The sequence below is a fragment of the Tursiops truncatus genome, chromosome 3, assembly GCF_011762595.2.
Source record: "Tursiops truncatus isolate mTurTru1 chromosome 3, mTurTru1.mat.Y, whole genome shotgun sequence".
NCBI lineage: Eukaryota > Metazoa > Chordata > Mammalia > Artiodactyla > Delphinidae > Tursiops > Tursiops truncatus.
The window spans coordinates 8090654-8110669 of NC_047036.1; positions in this window are offsets into that span (position 1 = coordinate 8090654).

The window sequence follows — 20016 nt, forward strand, 5'->3', positions numbered from 1 at the left end:
GGCAGGAATGGCTGAACACTCGATGTGCCCAAGCATGGCATGGAAGTCACCACACTCAGCCCCATCGGAGTTGCTCTTGCCCAGTGTGGGTGGAGGAAAGGCAGGTTGAATCCTTGGTAGCGATGTTCAGACAGTCGCTGGATCTATGGGTGAGCCATACAGAGATGGAGGATGATGCAGAGACGAGGAGCAGACATACAACAGGAGATGCTGAGAATTCTGGACATACAAGTGCCAAATGTCATAAGAGCTCTACCACCTTCTCTCGCAATCCTCTCAGAACTTACATACAACCCCAGAAATGTTAGGGTAACCCCAAGCTGGCAAACATTTCTACCACCCCGATGCAGTGGAGTCGTAAAGGTAAATTACAGAAAAACAAACAAATATCATTTCCTGCACACCAAGACAGTGCAGAATGAGATCTACCCAATGCCATGGACAACTGTGCCACCTGAAATCTAGAAATGAAGGTACAGCAGATCTGATTTTAACACAGCTTTCCTTGGTATCATAACTGAAACATCTAAAAAAAATAAGGGGGAAAACGAACAAAGTTCCAATATAACATTCTGTTTACATAGTATTTTCACTACCTGAAATCCAAGTGCTCGTAGACAAAATAGTCCAACCTTCCCCACACTGTCACTGCTGAAGAATGCCATTGAGTGTCGTGTTTTTAAATATTCAAGGGAGAAAACAGAACAGGATTCTAAGAAGTCTGCTAGAAGTCAAGTTTGCCCAAAACTAATTCACTGAGAATTCTGGAAGCTTGCCCTACCAGCGTGGCCATTTCTGTGTGGATGTGAGTAGTGAATGTGAAGTGGGAGCTGCTGGGATGCAGAGACACAGGGAAAGAGGAGCCCAATCCCAGGTGAGGCCAGGCCAAGAAGAGTGGAAGCAGAGGGGAGCTGGCACATCTGAACGTAGAGCTTGTGTCCTCTTCTGTCCTTTTTCCAGCCCTGAGTGTCAAGATCTTGGGGCTAGGAGTTTGAAAGACTCAACACACTTGCTTCTTGGAGAAAACCAGAGGCTTCCTAGAACCCAGAGAAGGAAGATTCTTGCAGAGACACTGAGGCCCGGAGGAGGACTTGTGAAGGACCAAGGGGAGGAGGCAGAAGGCAGGTCACCAGACCAGGCCAGGCTCCCGAGGGGAAGAAAACAGCAGCCACCTGTGCCACACAGGTACCACTACCTCTCTTATCCTCCAGTCCTGGCCTTTTCATCTCGTCTTGTAAAACCCCACACTTGGGGGTAAAGCCAGGGTGGACCCAGGTCTGATGGAGCCACAGACCCTGCTCGCCATGGATGTGTGCGTGTGTTTGGTAGGGTGGCTGTTGGAGAGTGCAGAAAAGAAGGTCAAATCAAGAAGGACTCATGCCCTCGCAGGGGCGACGCTCTCAGGGAGAGGCCTGTGGTCTCTGACATCACAGGGTGATCATTGAAGAGTAGGGCTCAGTGTTCTAATGGCCTGGCCTCTGCCTTCCGATCACCGAGCAGCTTGGAGAAAGTGATGCTCCAGTCGATCTTAATTTCCGCCTTCCTGACCAGCTGTGACAACACTTTGCTCCTAACTGGGACCCCTGTTTATTCCTGGGCACATCCCCTACTGACACACCACCACCAGCCTCCCTGTCGAGGAGGGGAAGTCATGAAGAAGCTTCCGGAAACCAAAAGCCAGCAAAAGGCCCTTCCTGAACCAGAATGGAGACAACTAGGGTAGCGTGAGTTAAACCAGAGACAGAGTGGAGCAAGTAGGCACATACGCTTCTGGAAAGTTGTTTTAAAGTCTACCTTCACCTAGAAATTCTTTTAAAATGTTAGTGATTAATCATCAGTTGCCTATTATTTCAGAGAAACAGCAACACTGTCGTCCTCCACGACACACTCGAAAGAACAAGGTTTGCTGCCAGTATGTGGGTTGACTCAGTGACCCTCGGGGGAAAGTGGAGGGGGAATCACATTTTGAGTTACAGTTCATCGAGCAGTGTTAAGCTTCTTTCTTTTTCCTTGTTCTCACTTTTCATGCTGATACCCACGGACATTTTCCTCTAATTTTGTGTGATGAAACTACCGAATGTGTCAACAGTGGACAGGTTAGATGAAGGAGGCAAGAGTTCAGAAGAGGAAATTCTACAGGAGGAAATTTAGAGTTTATAAACATATAAATAACAACTCCTTGTTTTTATGTTTTTAAAGACATCTTGTATAACATACCAATATAAAATCATAGGATATAGTGGGAATGATTCCTATTCGACTATGTGCATGTTTAGATATTAACTTTTTCAAAAGACCTAAAGATGATTTTGACACATATGGATTCCAAATATCACTGCGACATGAAGAGGAGGCTCAGGCAGAACCAAGAGAAAAACTATACTTTGGGCTCTTTCGTCCAAGGTCTGGGTTCTCCGCCACTGCCGTCTCTTTGACCCTAATAGTGAGTTTGCGGGTTAGGCTGAGGGAAGAAATTTACATCTTGGCTGTGCATAAATGGCAATGGAGACAAAAGCCTCATCTTCACACGATGACCTTTTGGAAATAAAGTACAAGGCTTGGTATCTGATGTGTTTTATGTGTAACTACATAGCAGCACATATAGGCAGGTGTGCTATACCTGTGCAAGTAAGCCAATGAGGTACAGACCACAGAGGGGGTTTGGAGTAGGATGGAGCCACGTAAATAAGGTGAGGAGGGGAAGGAAATATGTTTCAGAGGCAAAAGCAGGAGGCTGGGCTGCCTTCAAGGATTCTGGCTTTAATAACTGATGGATTGGTTTCCTGAGATGGGAAAGATTGCTGAAAGAATGGATGGATGGATGGATGGATGAGTGGATAGGTGGATGGACGGATGAATAAACAAACAAATATGTAAAGATAAAAACAGAGTAAAAGAGAATGAGTCTTCAGGACAAACAGTAGTTCATCAGGCATATTTCTCCTGTATCAGTCAGTGTGCTCCAGAGAAACAAATCTTAAGATATAGAGATATATAGATATATATCACGTGCCTGGGGCCCTGACAAATGTGATATTTTTAGGGTAGACCAGCAGGCTAGAAACACAGGCAGAAATTGGTTTTTCAGTGTTGAGGCAAAATTTCTTCTTCCTAGGGAAACCTCAGGGTTACGTTTTGTTTTGTTTTGTTTTGTTCCCTTTAAATCCTTCAACTGATGGGATGAGGCCCATCTACACTATTGAGGATAATCTCTTTTACTTACAGTCAGCTGACTATAGGTGTTAATCACATCAAACATTCCAAATGCCCTTTACAGCAGCACTTAGATTAGTGTGTGATTAAATAACTGGGTACTCTAGCCCAGCCAGGTTCATAAAAATAACCATCAGAGCTGCAAATAACTGCTCGATAGAAACCGCTAGACTTCACTAATGGTATAACTCAAAGGTCAGCAAACTACAGTCAGGGGGCCAAATCCTGCCCATCGCCTGTTGCTGTGAGAAAAATTTTTTGGAACACAGCCAGAACCATTCATTTGGTCATTGTCTACGGCTGCTTTTGTGTGGCAGCTGCAGAGTTGACTATTTGTGACAGAGACCAAGTGGCCCGCAAAGCAAACGTATTTTTGCTACCTGACCCTTTACAGACAACGTTTGTGGAGTTACTCAGGCAAGGCAATGCGATTGCTCGATGGAAAATATTCAGGATTCAAATAGTCAGCAGGTCTGAACCCAGGGCAGATCTGGGGAAATTTTAAAAGAATAGTCAAACATGACATTGGGGAAAGAAACCCAAAGCATTTGCATTTGCCTTCAAAGCAGCTCACAATCTGGCACAGGGCAACTGTTACCTCACTGCTCAAAAATGAAAGCTTGGGGCCTCTGGACAAAACGCCAACTCGTAAGAAATCTCACACAGGAAATAGCACCTGCAAGGCAAACCCGGCCCACTAGCTTGATTTTGCAAGTAGCAACTGGCTCACGTTTTCATGTAATTTTTAAGCAGCTTATCACCTTGAAAAGAGGGAAAAATAACTTTCAAAAACTTGTAATGCTTTTTTTCTGATGAGCATATGATGATATTTTAAATTTTAATGAAATAGTTTTCCCACATAATTATTCCTAAATTTTGTCTACCAGGGGACATATTTGAATATTTTATCTTATCAGTGGAAACTCCCCCCTTCCCACCATCCCATAGTTTCTTTTTTAGGGGTAAACTTTGCTGAAACCAACTGACTCTTATATCTCAATTCATCACCCTATATCTGAACCAAATAATGTTTGTTGAAATACCAACTGAAAGGAAAATTTTTAGATATTTTTTATTGCCAAGGTGTGAGAAAAATACATAATAATATAAGCATATGATGAAATAAAATTAATTTTTACAAACGACAAAAAAAATCCCACAATGCTTGATCAAATAAAATTAACTCCAGTACTTTATCATGTATTGTAAATATAATACATGGTACTATTTACCTGGTGCTAGACCATGTTTTTTGCATAGAAAATCCCCTGTAATCCCTATATGGTAATCCTGGGAGATGCGTACATTTTAATCTCAGGTTTACAGGTGAGAAACCAAGCCAGGCTGAAAGACCCACCTCCAGCCCACATCCCAACCACTGCATGAAGCGCTATCCCTAACTTAACAGAAACTGCTACCCCGAAATAATCCATTATATAATTGTATTCCTCTTGGCTGACCTGAATAGTGTTTGTTTCTATCTAGGAATGTAACCTGCCAAGACTCCATTCATCCAATTTGCAGACCTTATACTGAAAATGCATCATAACTCCTCTAGTGTTCTTTGTATTTTGACTAGTTTCACCTTATTCTCAGTGCACAGTTTCATATAAAAGCATGGCCGAATGGTCCACTGCTTGTCCCAATGCATCACACAGGTGCTGTTGAAATGGGTACCCCTGCCTATCGGTCCTCTTTCTCTTTCTCACCTGCCAAGGCAAAGTCAGAATTTATCTGCAAGAGACCCCAACCTTCTTGAAAAGACTTGCTTGTAGCTTCCCTGGCTGGAGAACCACAGAAAGACAGATTGCACATGCGTCAATACACCACCCACCCCTCTGTGCTCACACATTGGTCCAGGGTCAGCCAGGAGTCCCATCTGCTCTCTTGTGGTGCAGACCCAAAGTGTCCAGGAATTAATGTCCCTTGGGTTGAGAGTGGTGGGTCACCACCCCAGCATCCTTGGTCCTCCTGTGGGATAACTTTAAGGTGCATCCTCTAGACCATCTCCCAACGGGCTTGTGCTCCACGTGGCCACAGTGGTAACTTGCACTTGTGTTGAAACCCTTGTTGCAGGATCTCCTGGGAATCCAAGCTAAGTCAGCATCATCCATGACTTACCCCACCTCCCCTGCTCAATGCACACTTCTCTTGAACTGTGTCTTATTTCAGTCCTGAGTTCCATCCTAGCAAGTCTTGCAGATCCCCAAGCGGACCTGGGTAGAAGAGGAAATCTCTCTGCTGTATCACATGCAAGGTCACAGAGAGGAGTGACCCTGCCCGCCTCACTCCAGCCCTCACTCTCTATCAGGTGTTCCTGACACACTGTTCACACTTGGCCTTTCATTCAACTCTTCCCATTCATATATTTTGAGACCTTGGTTGATTTCAGCAACTCTACTCTACCATTTTTCGTTGTACTAGGGTCTTGACTGAGTCATACAAATGGACAAATTGTAGAGCCAGAGATATCACTATCCCTATAGATTCTGAGAGTAAGCAGTGGCCCTGGTCTTCGTTCTTTCCCAGTGTATTCAAAAGACCCACAATCTCACCTCCTGCTAGGATGTAGACTCTTCTTTCCCCATTAACAACTAGGGTGTTGAGGCGCATGATGAACCAATGTAGCTGTGAGGGCTTCTGGAATCTGACCAACGTGGCTCTATCACTAGCTGAGTGACTTTGGGGAAGTTATTTAACTTCTTGTAGCCTCAATTTTCTCATCTGGAAATTGGAAACAATAGTGATAACTATGGCATTAAGTCTTCATGAGATTAGGTGAAATAATGCATGACAAGCACTACTATTTTTGACAGCACCTGGCACATCAAAGTCTTCTGACTGATGTCAGTGTGGCTGACATCCTTCCCCCCTCCCGGGGCAGACCCAGCCTCTGGGGGGGTGATGGTGAGGGTGGGAGAGGGATGTGGTCTCCAGCCTGACAAGATAAGCACAAAGAGGTTGAGGTGCTGCCGTTCCTTTTTCTGGCTCCTTCCAGGTGGCCCTGTGGACAAATAACAGGCAGGACATTGTGGACATGAAGCTGAATGATTATTCACACTGACTTAACCAGAGTAAGTTAGCAGTATCCCAAAACTCTGAAGAACAGAGGCTCAATTAGCCTTTCTATTCATAAGTCAAATTCCTCTCCTTAATGACTTGCATGAGCCAAAGTGTCCCAAACCCCTCCCAGACCTTCCCCAGGGTGGAGCTGTTTCTCAGCAGTGGGGCTGCCTCCTAAAGACTGAGTCCTTCACTTGTGTGTGTTTTGTCCCCATGTGATGCTATTTCCATCAATGGGGTTTGCATGCCAGGATGACCCAGAGGGAAGAACATGCACAGGGCCGTCTTCATCCAGCTGCTCCCACCTGGTTGGAGACCCACTTCACTCCAGCTGCCCTCATGCTTGTGGTTAAAAGAATATAAATCATTTCACCATTCTGCCTTCTCTTTCTCTCTCTCTCCCCGTGTGTGTGTGTGTGTGTGTGTGTGTGTGTGTGTGTGTCTCTTCCTGCCTCCTTCCCTCCTCCTGCAAGATTTGATTTGTTTTCTCCTCAGGGTCTGACATTGTTTTACTTCCTGGGAAATTACGACTTTTTCAGGAGTTATTACCATTCCATTCTCAGAGTTTCTAAGTCCATGGGTGAGACATGATCCAACCAGAGCTGGAGCTCCTGTTGGAAATGAGGAGCCAGTCTCTGTGTGCCCTGGCCTGGGAGAGGGGACACTCAGGCCCTGGTAGCTGTTCTGTTTCCTGAAAAATGAGCCAGAAAAATGAAGGAAGCAGATGGGTAGAGAGGAGGTCAGAGAAAATGGTGTCTCCTGGGGTTTAGATCCCTGATTCCAAGCTTTCCTGAAGTTAAAGCACAGTCCTTACTTTGGGTCCCAAAATGCGACACAGTATTATTCTAACAGAACCACCTTTGTTTAGTCTAAGTTGAGAATGGTCATTAGCCAATCCAGCAATGAGTGTTATACTATTTAAACTGACCCCATTTCTGTTTCTTCAGGGCACTAACGAATGACCAACCCGCTGGTTGATGAGCCAATTCACGCTAAGGTGGTGACAGGGAATAACAGTCACCATGCTAATTTTGCCTTGAAATCTGACGTTTAGTGTCGACTTAAAGTAATGACTTATAAACCAAATGTCAGCTGCTGGAGACCCTCGGAGAACAAGCTTCAGTGCAGATTGGCCTTCAGACAGCACTGGGTGTCTCTTTCCCTGGGTGCACATATGCTAAGGCTTGAGTTTAATTTTTTTTCACACTATAGAGATAAGCTCTGCCAGTAATTCCCACGTCAAGCTGCTAGAAAAGCCAAACTCATATCATCATATTTTTCTGACTGTTTTAACTCAGTTTGAAAAAAAACACACAAATTTTCTTCAGTGCCTGTGTAGTTCTAGAAAAAGCTAACTGGGAACTAGAAACACAGAAGACTGCCTTTACCTTCCTCAGTAATGGAACTCGGTCCCTTTGCTTCCATGCCCTTCCTTTTCCAAGATACTAGTCCGTATTCACTTATTTGTAGAGCACAAGCTCCCTCACTCCTATGAGTTCAAATCCAGTTGTCTTTCCCCTTTGGTCCTTTTTCTGGTGAAGTGGTTGCTCTCACAGTGAACAGTGACCCCTCTGGTTCCTCTGGCCCAGTCACCTCCTCAAGCCCTCCTCTGCCCCCTGCATTTTGGGTGGGTCAACAGTGCCCGGGAAGGGAGGGGCTTTGCCTTACCAGCCACAGGAGGGACTATTTATTGGGCAGTGGGAAGCCCGAACTAGATTCCAGATTCACTCACTTGAAAATGGAATTAATAAAACTAAGGATTAATAAATAATGATATTTTGAAGTAGTTACAACGCAAGCCATGTAAACCCATACTAACATCCAGAAAAAATGCTGGAATTCACTCTGGCATCTTTGGTAATACCCAGTCTTGTTACATCTTTAGCTGCATAGTCTGTAAAAGGCAAGTATGATTCCCAGCAATTCCTTAGAGTTATGGTGAAGTTTATTCATGCAAAAATTATATTTAAGAGATTCAAGAATAAAGGCTTTTAATGCTTAAAAATCTCTTTCTAATGCCCTTCTCCTTCTCCTCCTTTCAAGCCCTAGTAGCCAAAGCATTCCTAATTCTAAATACATGAGTACTACTTGAATTTAGGGAATTTAAGATATCTCTCAATCAGGATGAGTCTTATAACAGAAGCCATGTCATAGTTTAACTAGCAGCATTTTTTTCCTTGGAAGTACATAAAATAATGGTGCATTTTATAACCAGTGTCATTTTAAGATTCTATGAAATACAGCAACTCAATGAGTCCTTCTAAAATTCAAGGTCTTTTCAGAAGCAGGTTAACTTTGTTATTGGATTTAACTCATATCTCAGTAGCTTTTCTCAAAATTCGCAGAAATCGTGTCTGTGGACCTCCTCATTGAACTGGGAAGGATTATAGAGGTCATCTGGCCCCATGTTCCTCAGGGGTGTTCCTTGGCGATAGAATTTAACCCCAAAATGTTCCATTGTTCAGTTAGTTAGGGAAATGTCGTGACAAAGTTTCTCAGGTTCTTTGATGCCCTAATATAAATGATGGGTGTTCTAGTGTTCAGGATTTCCCTCACTTATTTGACCACTAAGCCTTTTTCTTAGGACTGATTTGTAGGTGAATAGAAATGCTGAGAAAATGAGGCCCCAAGAGATTATACAATTTGCCCCAAAGACCCGGCCAATAAGTAATAAAAGCAGGAATACAGTCTGGATCTTCCCATTCTAGCTTCAATGCTTCTACCACACAGCGCTATTTCATGCATCATTTTTCAGTGCCACTAGTAAGGCACCATGGTACAGTTCTCTCTTTCTTAAAACACTGCCTTAAGAATTTCAAAACCAGCAAGTTAGTGAAATCTAGTTAAAGATAATTTCACACTGGAGATCAACAGCTACCTCAGTTGTGGGATTTTTTCGCGCACTGGGATGTCCATTGGAATTTGTCACCCGACTGCCTTCCAAGAGCCAAGAGCAGCTTTTGGAGCACGATTTCAGAGCAGGTACAGGTTCAGATACAGAAGCTAAGAGATAAGCAAACACACCTCCATTGCTACAGGTCCCTGTGCCTTGAATTTGACAGAACCCTCGAGCAGGTAACACTCACCAGCAGCAAGTCCATGTCGCTGGCTTTGCGATACCTTCACTTCTGATTATGAAAATATCCTGATTATGCTGCACTGTACCATAATCATTTTCATTTTTATTGTTTTCACTCAAAAGCTCCTAACTTATTAAGATAAGCACCATTAAACAAAAATCTGAGTAATTAATTCTTTTGATGCATCCTGGTGGCAGCAGAGAAACTCAAAGATGTTTATTAACAAAAGAATCATTCTCAGGTGAGACTTATTATAAACAGAGCTTAGCCCCAATGCAACCTCTCATTAAATCCTGATCAGGAATTGGGTATTTTTCTCTTCCCATGCCGCACTTCATCAACCAGCCTCTGCCACTTGGGTAGGATCATTATAACTTCCCCTCCACTAAAATACCACAAATCACTGTTAACGTGGTGTCCCAGAGGGTAGTCAAACACAAGCACACACTCTTTCAGCATCCACAGACTCAGAGAACTTTGAAATCAGAAGAGAATCTCAGAGACCGTCTACCTTACTCCCTTCATTTGACCCATCAGAGAGAGAGATTCAAGTAAACTGAGATTCCCCAAAGGCCCACAGCTGGCAGTGCCACCCATCTCCCATCTCTTGTCCCAGTGAATTTTCCAGCCCACAACACTCCAGAGTGTCCCACTGAAGCCAGTGCCTGAAAGTCACCAACAGATTCCTGCTGTTCTAAGTTACTTATCTACGGCAAAACACCCACACTCTCCCCAGAATGACAAATGTTATTAATGTCAAATGTTGATGTGAAATGCATTAAAATAAGGACATTTGTGGGATATTAGAAAATTACCGAACAAAAGATTTACATGAAGAAAAGGGCGATTTTATTTTGCATTCTTTGGAAGACAGAACTGTGAGTTGATTGACATCTATGGCAGGCAGGGCATTCGATTTTGTCCTCAATCACCTCTAAGATACCCAGCGAATGTTGGACCTGTTGGGGTCTCAGTCCCACATCTGGAAAACAGGCTGACCAGCAGCTGACTTGAACGCAGTGGGGGAGGGAGGGAAATGAGCCAACTGACCCTTGAAAGCGCCTTGGAGATCCAGGAGCTCCTCTTCCATTCAGATGCCTTCCCTCCTGTAGGCGGGCTGCTTTACAGTTTAAGTGTCATTGTTAATGAGGTTTTCTCCCCTGTGTCATGTAACATACAACAGCACAAACAAGATTTCAAGTAAAAGATTTCCTGTTAATCTCTCAATGTTTTGTTAACACATGATCTCCAAGGAATAGACGTAGAAAGAGACCATTCAACTGTCTCCTTCACCTGCTGAGAATCACCCTCCTAAAAACATTAGCTGGGTGTCAGGTGTCATGGAAATGAACTTCTACCTGCATACCTACTCCTGAAGCATCATACAAAACACATGCTGAGTCTTTAGCGAAACAACTGTACTCCCCCCAAAATGTTTAGACACAATCTATCTGTCTAACGTGACATTTTCTACATGCAAAAACAGAAAAACCCAAGTTTAGAAGGAAAAATACTTCAGATGGGCAAAATATCTCCGAATTTGACCCTAACTTCCTAGTTTTCCTCACTTCTGTAGCTAAGATCTGTGAAAAACAATGCAAAGTTTAGTACTGATTTTCTTAAGAAAATATTTGAATTGTTTTTTTTCCATAAGCGGACTCTATTTTAACTCAAATTCCTGCCGTCACCATGTATCATATTAATAACCTCATGTGCCGAGAAGATTTGAAATGGGAGGTGTCACCAGGTTGGTGAGGCTTGGCTGAACCTAATTCAGCGTCATTCACAGGAGAGGCTGAAAATCTTTACCTGCCTGAAGCCCTAAATGGTAAAGGAAGAGAAAACCCAAAAGATAAATGAGAGATGCATGTCTAGGTTAGAACTGAACAGGGGAAGTTGGTGACATAGAGGGTCAGAGACGAGAGTGGTAAATTCAAATGTGAGGAGTGACTGGGAGACATTATTAACATAAACAAAAGCCCCCATCAGGAACAAGTCAGAAGGGCAAACTCAAATTTGCTGACACATGAAAAGCAATAAGTAATGCATAAAAATGCTTGTGCTCATTTCTTTTCCATTTTCTCCAACCAGACAACACGCAAAAGAGACTGTACTTGCAAAAAGTTCCAGATTAACTTTACCAACTACATTGTTTGCCTTTACTGTTAATTAGCGCCAGAAGCAACTCCCTTTTGCTCTTCTCTCTCCCAGGATTCCCTTCTGGAAGCTAATGAAGTTGAGAGAGTTCTAAGTTTCACAGTCTGCCTTGAGCAGTGCTATTCTTTTCCACTGGCAATACAGACAAAATAAATTAACTTGGAGGATTTGTTGATGGAAACAGTTTACAATCAAACACCCTACTGTTGACAAAATCATCATGACTGTCACTTCACTCCTCTCTGCCAACTGCATACTTAGTGCCATTACCCAGTAAGTCATGGAAATATAAATGAGTGTGGATTATACAACACACAATTGCATAAATATGAATATTTTATAGAACCTAAGAACGTTGCAAATTGTACATGACACGCACTTGGCACTTGCTTCCAGAGGATCTTAAGATCTCTCACCCAGACTAAGTAAACCCTCTCATGATAGAACTTTAGAAAGATGTTTCTGGTGGATATTCCTGAAGGCAAGTGATGAGGGGGAGAGGAAGGGGAAATATTCTGTTTGGAACTGATTTAAAAATACATAAATTTGTTAGCACATTTTTATGTTTAGGACAGCCATTTCATTTATATATTTTCCTAAGTGGAATATAATTTCCAAAAACAATTTTTAAAGAACAGAGTTTAAAGTGAAATGCATCTAATTTGGTATCACCTACTATTCTGGATCTTTCATGTTTGAATACTTTGACAAAAATGTTAGACCAGACCACTCTGCACCCAAATTGCCTGTAATTCCTCCACCAGGGGTGCCCGTCTTCCTTTCCCCTCTGTCCAAGACCAGCTCAGGATATGGGGTTTTTTCTCCCTTCTTTGAAATTATTAAGCCTGGATCCTTGAAAGTATGTCCTTTGACATTTCTTAGATTCTGTAAGATATGACTGTCAAACTCTTTGTTTGTGTTAATTACATCTATGACATTTCCATACTTCCACAAACCCTCGCCCTCTCAGTGTCCAAAACTGGGCTCAGAAGTCATAGACACTCCTTAAATATGTAAAGGAAATTATTAAATAAAATGGCATGTTCTTCAGTTTCTATAGAACATAATATGGAAATGGGAAAATAATAGAAGAAGCGTGAGTACTCCTTTCAGCCAGGTGCGATCACAACATTGGAAACCATAAATTCATACACAAAAAAGTAGTGTGTTCATTAAAACTTGCTAATGGAGGTTGGTAAATACTTTATTAATCAAGATTATTTATTACAAATGTGGGTGTAAATTAAGAAGCTGCTGAGTCTCACATGGTATCACTGGATTATCAGCTCCACAAGGAAAGTTTTGTCTCATTGTACATAGCTTGATAGGCAGAATAATGGCCCCCAAAGAGGTCCACAATCTAATCCCCGGAAACTGATTGTGTTAGGTTACCTACTAGGCAAAAACAAAACACAAAGCTCAGTCTTAAGATCCAGGAACTGCTTATCTTGTTTAAATTCTCCACTTTGACTCAGTTATTATACTTTATGAACATTTGTAATGTAATGGCGAAGTTTCAGAGAACCTTTGAAATTTGCAACTGCACTAAACTAAAAAAAAAAATCCACTTGTTCAAAGTTCAAAATACAGATTTTTATTCAAGAGATGAGGCTGGAGTGATAAAAGTTTGAAACTTCATCTTATAAGGAACTTTATCGTATAAGTTTTGAAGTGGCACCAAGCAATTGACACGATAACATTTGAGTTTATGGAAACTCATTCTAGGCACAGTACAGAGAATGAATTGTTTGAAAAAGCCAGCAGGAAGACCAGGTAGGAAGTACTGCATTAACTCTAGCAAGAGGATCAAGGGCTTGGCCTTGGAGAGTGGCCATGGGAGTGGAGAGAAAAGGCTTAATTCTAGGAAAGTTTATGAGGTAATATTGACAGGAATTGGTGACTGAAGGAGGGAGAGAAAGAAGTCAGTGGGGATTACAAGTTTTGAGTTTGGACAACAGGGTGGGTGATAACCATTTAGTAGCTGCAGAGCATGAGATACTATGGCTGAGTATGAGATATATTATGCTTGGTCACAATATAATGAGCCCTGATCTGGACATGTTGAGGTTGTAATGGGGGAGAGGACAGTAAACGATTGTGGGAAATAATAATAATTGGATATATCAATCTCCAGCTCAAGGAACAGATTTTGTTAGAAACATAGATTTGAGAGTCATCAATACATGAATGCAGATGGAGACCATTGGGTATGACAGTACACAAGATAAATGTATAGATTAAGAATCTAGGGGGAAACTCTGGGGAACACTGTTTTTAAGGGGGAGGATGAAAGAAGAATGTACACAGGAGACTAAGTGTATAGCCAGAGAGAAAGAAAACCAGGAGAATTCCGTGTTATGACAGCCAACAGACCATTTCAAGATTGTGGCTATAATCCAAGGTGCCAAACGCTGCTGAGAGATGGAACAAGATGGAAGGGTGGGCATTGAGTTTTGCAATAAGGATACCATTAGGAACCAGAATGATAATGGTTTTAGTGGAAAACTGGGGACAGAGGTGTCCTGAAGGATGTTAAGGCGAGATGAGTGCAAGGGGAAGAAGAAGGAAAACAAGTCAAGAAGCTTGACAAAAATAAGAGAAGGAAGAAGTTGACTGATAGGGAATTGTGAAAAAACACTGTATTTCTAAAAGAGAGAAACAGTGATCTGAAGAGGGCAGTAGAGAAGATGAGGTTGATAATTTAGGTTGACTAGGAGATAACTGTTATCATGAGGGGATGGATCCAGAACAGAAGGGAAGGGATGTGCTATGGATGGCAATCTGAGATGTGTGTTCCACTCTGGTGAGAGGGAGCAAGGAAAGGATGGATGTAGGAGATTGAAGGTCAGTTTTTAGGTCTGACAGAGGAAAACTGATAAAGTTACCATCTGTTGGCTTTTTATTCTTTTGTTAAGTAGGAGCTGAGGTTATCTAAATGCTTAATTTTGAAAAGAGAGATAGATGTTCTAGAATGTAAACCAAAATTTTAATACTAAGAAATCCAACGTCCTCAAGTGGTACCATCTTAGCATAGATTTGAATTTTTAAAACCCTAATCGAGTGGTCTGAAGTAATTTAAAAAGGGATTGCAAACTTATTTGATGTTCAACATTATGGAAAACCTCATTCATAATACAAAGAAAAAATTCTCAAACCTCTTTTTACTCCCCCATGAATCTTTCACTCTTATAGGTTCTCCAGAGCTTCTCAAACATCAGACACCAAACATGCTTCTTTATACCCAGCCTGTGACCACTTTCTTATCCTCTTCTCATTTCCTGCTCTCTGACTCTCTGTTATGAATATAAACTGAAGCTCTTTCATTACATTCTTTTCTCTTTCCTCCTACTTCTCAGGCTTTTTTCTCTCTATCCATTCTCTAGATTCAAAGGTTTGCATCATAAAAGATCCAAGAACAGTTCTGGAAAATACAGAATTTTTCTTGGAAGACTGGGACAGGAATATTTTTTTAAAAAAAAGGAACAAGGAGAAAGAACTCACACATTATTAAGTTGTGGGACAGCCATCTCAGTACAAGAGCAGCTTTTGTCGAATGTGATGTCAACATTGGAGAATGACCCAATGGCCATCAGCTTGGAGTGTAGACCCAACCACTGAAGGCTGCCTCTGAAAGGGGGCAGGGGTTAAGTGGATAAAAGGGTGATCAATAACTCTGAAAAATTGACCATGGCACAGTACTGTGGCTGACACTGCACAAAATTTGAATTATTGGTCATGTATGTCATGTATATATTTTAGGCATAATATTCCAGATACTGAAAGAACGAAAAGGAATGAACAGGAATATTGACCACATGACTCATTGGAGACTTGAGGTTAGGTTGAGCCAGTAACAAAATCCCCTTTATGGGTTTTGAATCGTATAATGAAGCTTAGTAAATCCACAGGGAAACAAGGAGATGGATTTCACTCCTCCATCCAGCTATTGAAGGGATTATTATCTTTGCACACAAACAAGAGGAACATCAAAACTCCTCCCTTGGGCTTCCCTGGTGGTGCAGTGGTTGGGAGTCTGCCTGCCGATGCAGGGGACACGGGTTCGTGCCCCGGTCCGGGAAGATCCCACATGCCGCGGAACGGCTGGGCCCGTGAGCCATGGCCGCTGAGCCCGCGCGTCCGGAGCTTGTGCTCTGCAACGGGAGAGGCCACAACAGTGAGAGGCCCACATATCGCAAAAAAAAAAAAAAAAAAAAAAAACTCCCTTGCAAAGTGCCTAAGTTCCTATTCAGAGTGGTTGTCTTAGTCAAGTACAAACAAACAAATCTCACTGACAACACAGCCAGATCATTTCTTGCTCATGCAAACTTTTTGGTAGATCCAGCAAACCTCAGGACAGCTGTCCTCCAAGTATGGAGCTGAGCCCTCCAGGCTGCTCTGAACCTGTGTCTCTTCCATTGTGCCCACTGCAGGGGAGAGGGTGCTGAAGGATTCTGTGTTGAACAGCTCCCTTTGACCTTCCAGAGCCCCTTGCCAGCATTCTCCAGCCTATTCAGTCACATAGGCTTATCTGTGTGACCTTGTTCTCTGGTTCTCATTTCATTTGACCAATGGGGTGTACCACACCAGCAGAAGCTAAGTGAGTTCGGGGTGTTATTCCTCCACTCGCAGTCTGTGACGTCATGGTGGCCTGGCTGCATCCCTCTACTGAGGACCAGAACTTTCTCTCTGTCTCTCTGCATTCTGATACTGACCCCTTCTCTTGCCTTTTCAAGCCCAAGTGCTGTAATGCCTCCCTACTGTTACTAGCCCAGAGTGTACCACAATCACTTGCTGCTTTCTTAAAATCTAGCCCACATGTCTGCAAACATTTTTGCAAACTTAAAATCCGACACACTCCTTTAGTAAACTCTCTTCAGTTACCCAGATTTTAAATGCTTTGGTCTGAAAATGGCCCATGTCATTTCCACTTGAAATCATTGACCAGAATTAGTTACATGCCCTGCTTAACTACAAGGGGCCTGGGAAGTTCAATCCCCTCAATTACTCCAGAGGAAGAAAAACCCAATATTGGTAAAGACCAGAGGTCTCTATCACAGAGGCCCAGCAATCAATATAGCGTGATTTACGTGATAATTAGAGAGAAAATGGTCACTTTGCCACTTTCATCATTAGAAACAGCACATAACTTATCACAATTCCTTTTTGGTGTGAAGAAAACTGGATCACTTCCAAAAGCAGTGATCAAATGACAAAACTGCCAAATTAACCACCAGTTGGCAATCAGATTGAGATAGCTGTTTCCTCTCAGGTTAGAGAAGATGAACCATTAGCTTTAGAAGAATAAGCAAGGCAAGTCACAGACCTCAAGCAGTAGTGATTGGATGTGCCCTCACATACAAAAAGTTGCAGAGTAGCTTTCAGAGAGCTATTACAGGGACCTCACTGGCAGTCCAGTGGTTAAGGCTCTGTGCTTCCACTACAGGGGGTACGAGTTAGATCTCTGGTTGGAGAACTAAGATCTCACATGCCACATGGCCAAAAATAAATAAACAAATGAATAAAGGGTTTGGACTTAATTCTTAAAAAAAGAATTAGAGTAGTATATAAGAGTCAGGGACCCCAGACCATGCTCTCCTAGTAACTTTCTGGATGCCCTTGGCCACATCTTCTAGTCTGGTTTCTTATGTGTAAATTGAGGCAACTGGATCAAGAGCATTTTAACCTGTGATATATGGATATATCATGAGAGCTGCTAAAACTGTGCAAATTTTGGAATATATTTGTATGTTTGATTTTATTTTTGCAGAGAGGATTCACAGGTTTCATGAAACACCAAAACATCCTTTATCTCTCCCCTCCAGAAAAATGTTAGGACCAGTGGGCTAGATGATGTCCAATGATTCTTCCTGATCTAACATTTGATGATCCGATGTTCATTTCTGGTCAATATATTGGCCAGATGAAAAAGCATATAATATATGGTAGTTTCCCAAGGAAACAAAGGAAAGAGGAAAAGATTTAATATGACCCAGAAGCATGATCAATATCCACAGGCATAGAGCAGAGGTTGGAAATCTTTTTTTAAAACAACGCTTTGTGTTCAGTTAGCAACACTTTCCATCCTGGCATTTTCAGAGTGTATTTGGGGAGAGGCTGAATACTTCTTTGGTCTTGAGAAGGGGGTTGAATGTGCAGATTCTCACAAGGACAGGTGAGCATGTGTCCTGTTATTTAGTGTCCTGTCAGCCAAGGTTAACTTTTGGTAATGGCAGAAAATAAGTATGAAGGAACTTTTGTACTCAGTATTGCAGCCTCAGGCTTCTCACTTAACACACACTGTTTTTGTTCTTGAACACACAACTCTCATTTAGGGATTCTTAACTAAGATGTCAGCATTAAATTCTTGTCCAATATTTTCTTCCTATAATTTCCACTTTGGGTTTTAAAATTTTTTTGGTGAGACATGGGATTGGTCAGGTGGGTTAATTACAAAGTCTATGGTTCATTACCCCACTTCTGCATACCTCAAAAGCAGAATTATCAAAAGAGTGCTCCAAACATGGACTCAGAAACAGGCAAATCCAATGAGCTGCTTGGTGTTAGATGAATGATGTGAACTGGACAGACTGTTAAAAGATGATTTTTCAAAAGAATCATTTTCAAATTCACAAAATCACAACTGCTGTATAATGTAAAATGAACATATGTAACAGGTTCAAAGAAGAGGCTCAAGACCAGATATATGTAGAATATCAAAAATGCTAAATTTGTTGATAGATGCACAACTAGACACAAAATGTAATCTTTGTAATGATATTTGGATCATCTTTTCTACAGGGTAGAAATGAGTTGTATCATGACCAGACAAAATTCATCTGCATTTCTGTAGACAAGAGTCATTTGCATTTCTACCAGGTTTCTACAACTTACAGAGCTGTGGTATAGCCTAGACAAAGGCAATCAAAGGGGCATCCCTCTACATAATCAAATAACCCTGGAGGATCTGCTAGACAATTCCCAACATTCTATTTAAAAGTACAACCTTAAAAGTTTTTCAAATATTTTCCCAGCAAGCTTGCCCTGGGGATCATAAACACCATCTGCTAATATTCTGCTTCATCACAAAAGTGCTGGTCTCATTGGTTTGGCCTTCTTATTTCCATAGGTGCTGCCCAAGGGCTAATTAGCCATGTATTTGCTTTGTTAATTGAGAACCATGCCATTCTGAGATACTACTAAGGCTGCAGAATTAGCTTCTGTCTGGAAGTTTTCATAAGGAGATTGAATTTTATTTTTTAAAGCCTCTGTCATTTGCTATCCGGAAGTTAGGAAACCAAAATTCAAAGAAACTTTCTCTACCAGATTTCACTGGCTAGGCCTACAAATTTGGGTGAATTCCTTCCTTCTCAATGTCCCCAAAACTTGCTAAGTTTCTTGGCCCAACCAGAAGTGACCTTCCTCACTATCTGTAAGGCCAGGACCCTAAGTCAGGCTAACCCTAAGAGATAAACTTTCTTCTTTAAAATAGCTTGCCATTCTTGATTAAATAACCATTCTTTTCAAATATGACACCCCTTGAGTGGCCGTGGTTGTACAATCTAATTATATTCTGGTAAAAAGGTGGAGAGATTTGCATTAAGCAAATAACTATATTGCCATGAAAAGACTCAGTGAAAATTGATGATTTCTGAGGGATGAGTGAGAATCAGATACCATTTCAAAATGTTTTATTTCACTTTACAAAAGCAGAGTCTACTTATCAGTTAGTGATGATTGAGAAAGAAAAAGGACTTCTTAATATAAACATGAAAAATAGAACATTAACCAAATATTAAAAAAATTCCAAGCAACTAATCACAAGAAAATTTCTGTCATCAGTTCATTCGGTCTCTTCTTCTGCTGAATCGTGGGTCACCAGCCTGTTTCATGAAGCCTTCTGCTTCCAGACTAAGAAGAGTCCTGGAGATCCTGCCTCAGGCCAGTGGTAGGATCTGACAGCCTTTAAATGATGTCAGTTCAGAAACCTGTACCCAAGAGTCTTTACTTGGAAGAATCAATAGATCAAAGTACCTGCTGTAGTCGTTTCCATGAGGACCTAAGACTATAGGCAAAACCACTCACCTGCACCTTATAGTAGAGCCTTCAGGCCAACATCAGAATACAATAAAAATTACCTGTAGATGACAAAGACTTAGTGATTAGTATCATCAATAATATCAGAATGCAGGAGCATAAACTCCCTATTGGAGTACTGTACATAGTTGTTTCACAATGAGTGGATCAGTGCATCCCCTGAGAGTAAGACAAACCTCCAGAGTCTTCTCAGAAGACACATGCTGTCTGTAATATTTATACTAATAGCATTGTACATCAACAAACCCAAGAGAAGGCTTAATGTCTCTTCTAATTTGATGACTTTTCCCATTAGCTCTTGCGATAGCATTGAGCTAATTTAAGAGATATATAGTACATTAAAATAACTTAATTATTTCTAGTGTTTATCATTTTACAAGGTAAAAAATAAATCTTGGAGATTGCTCTG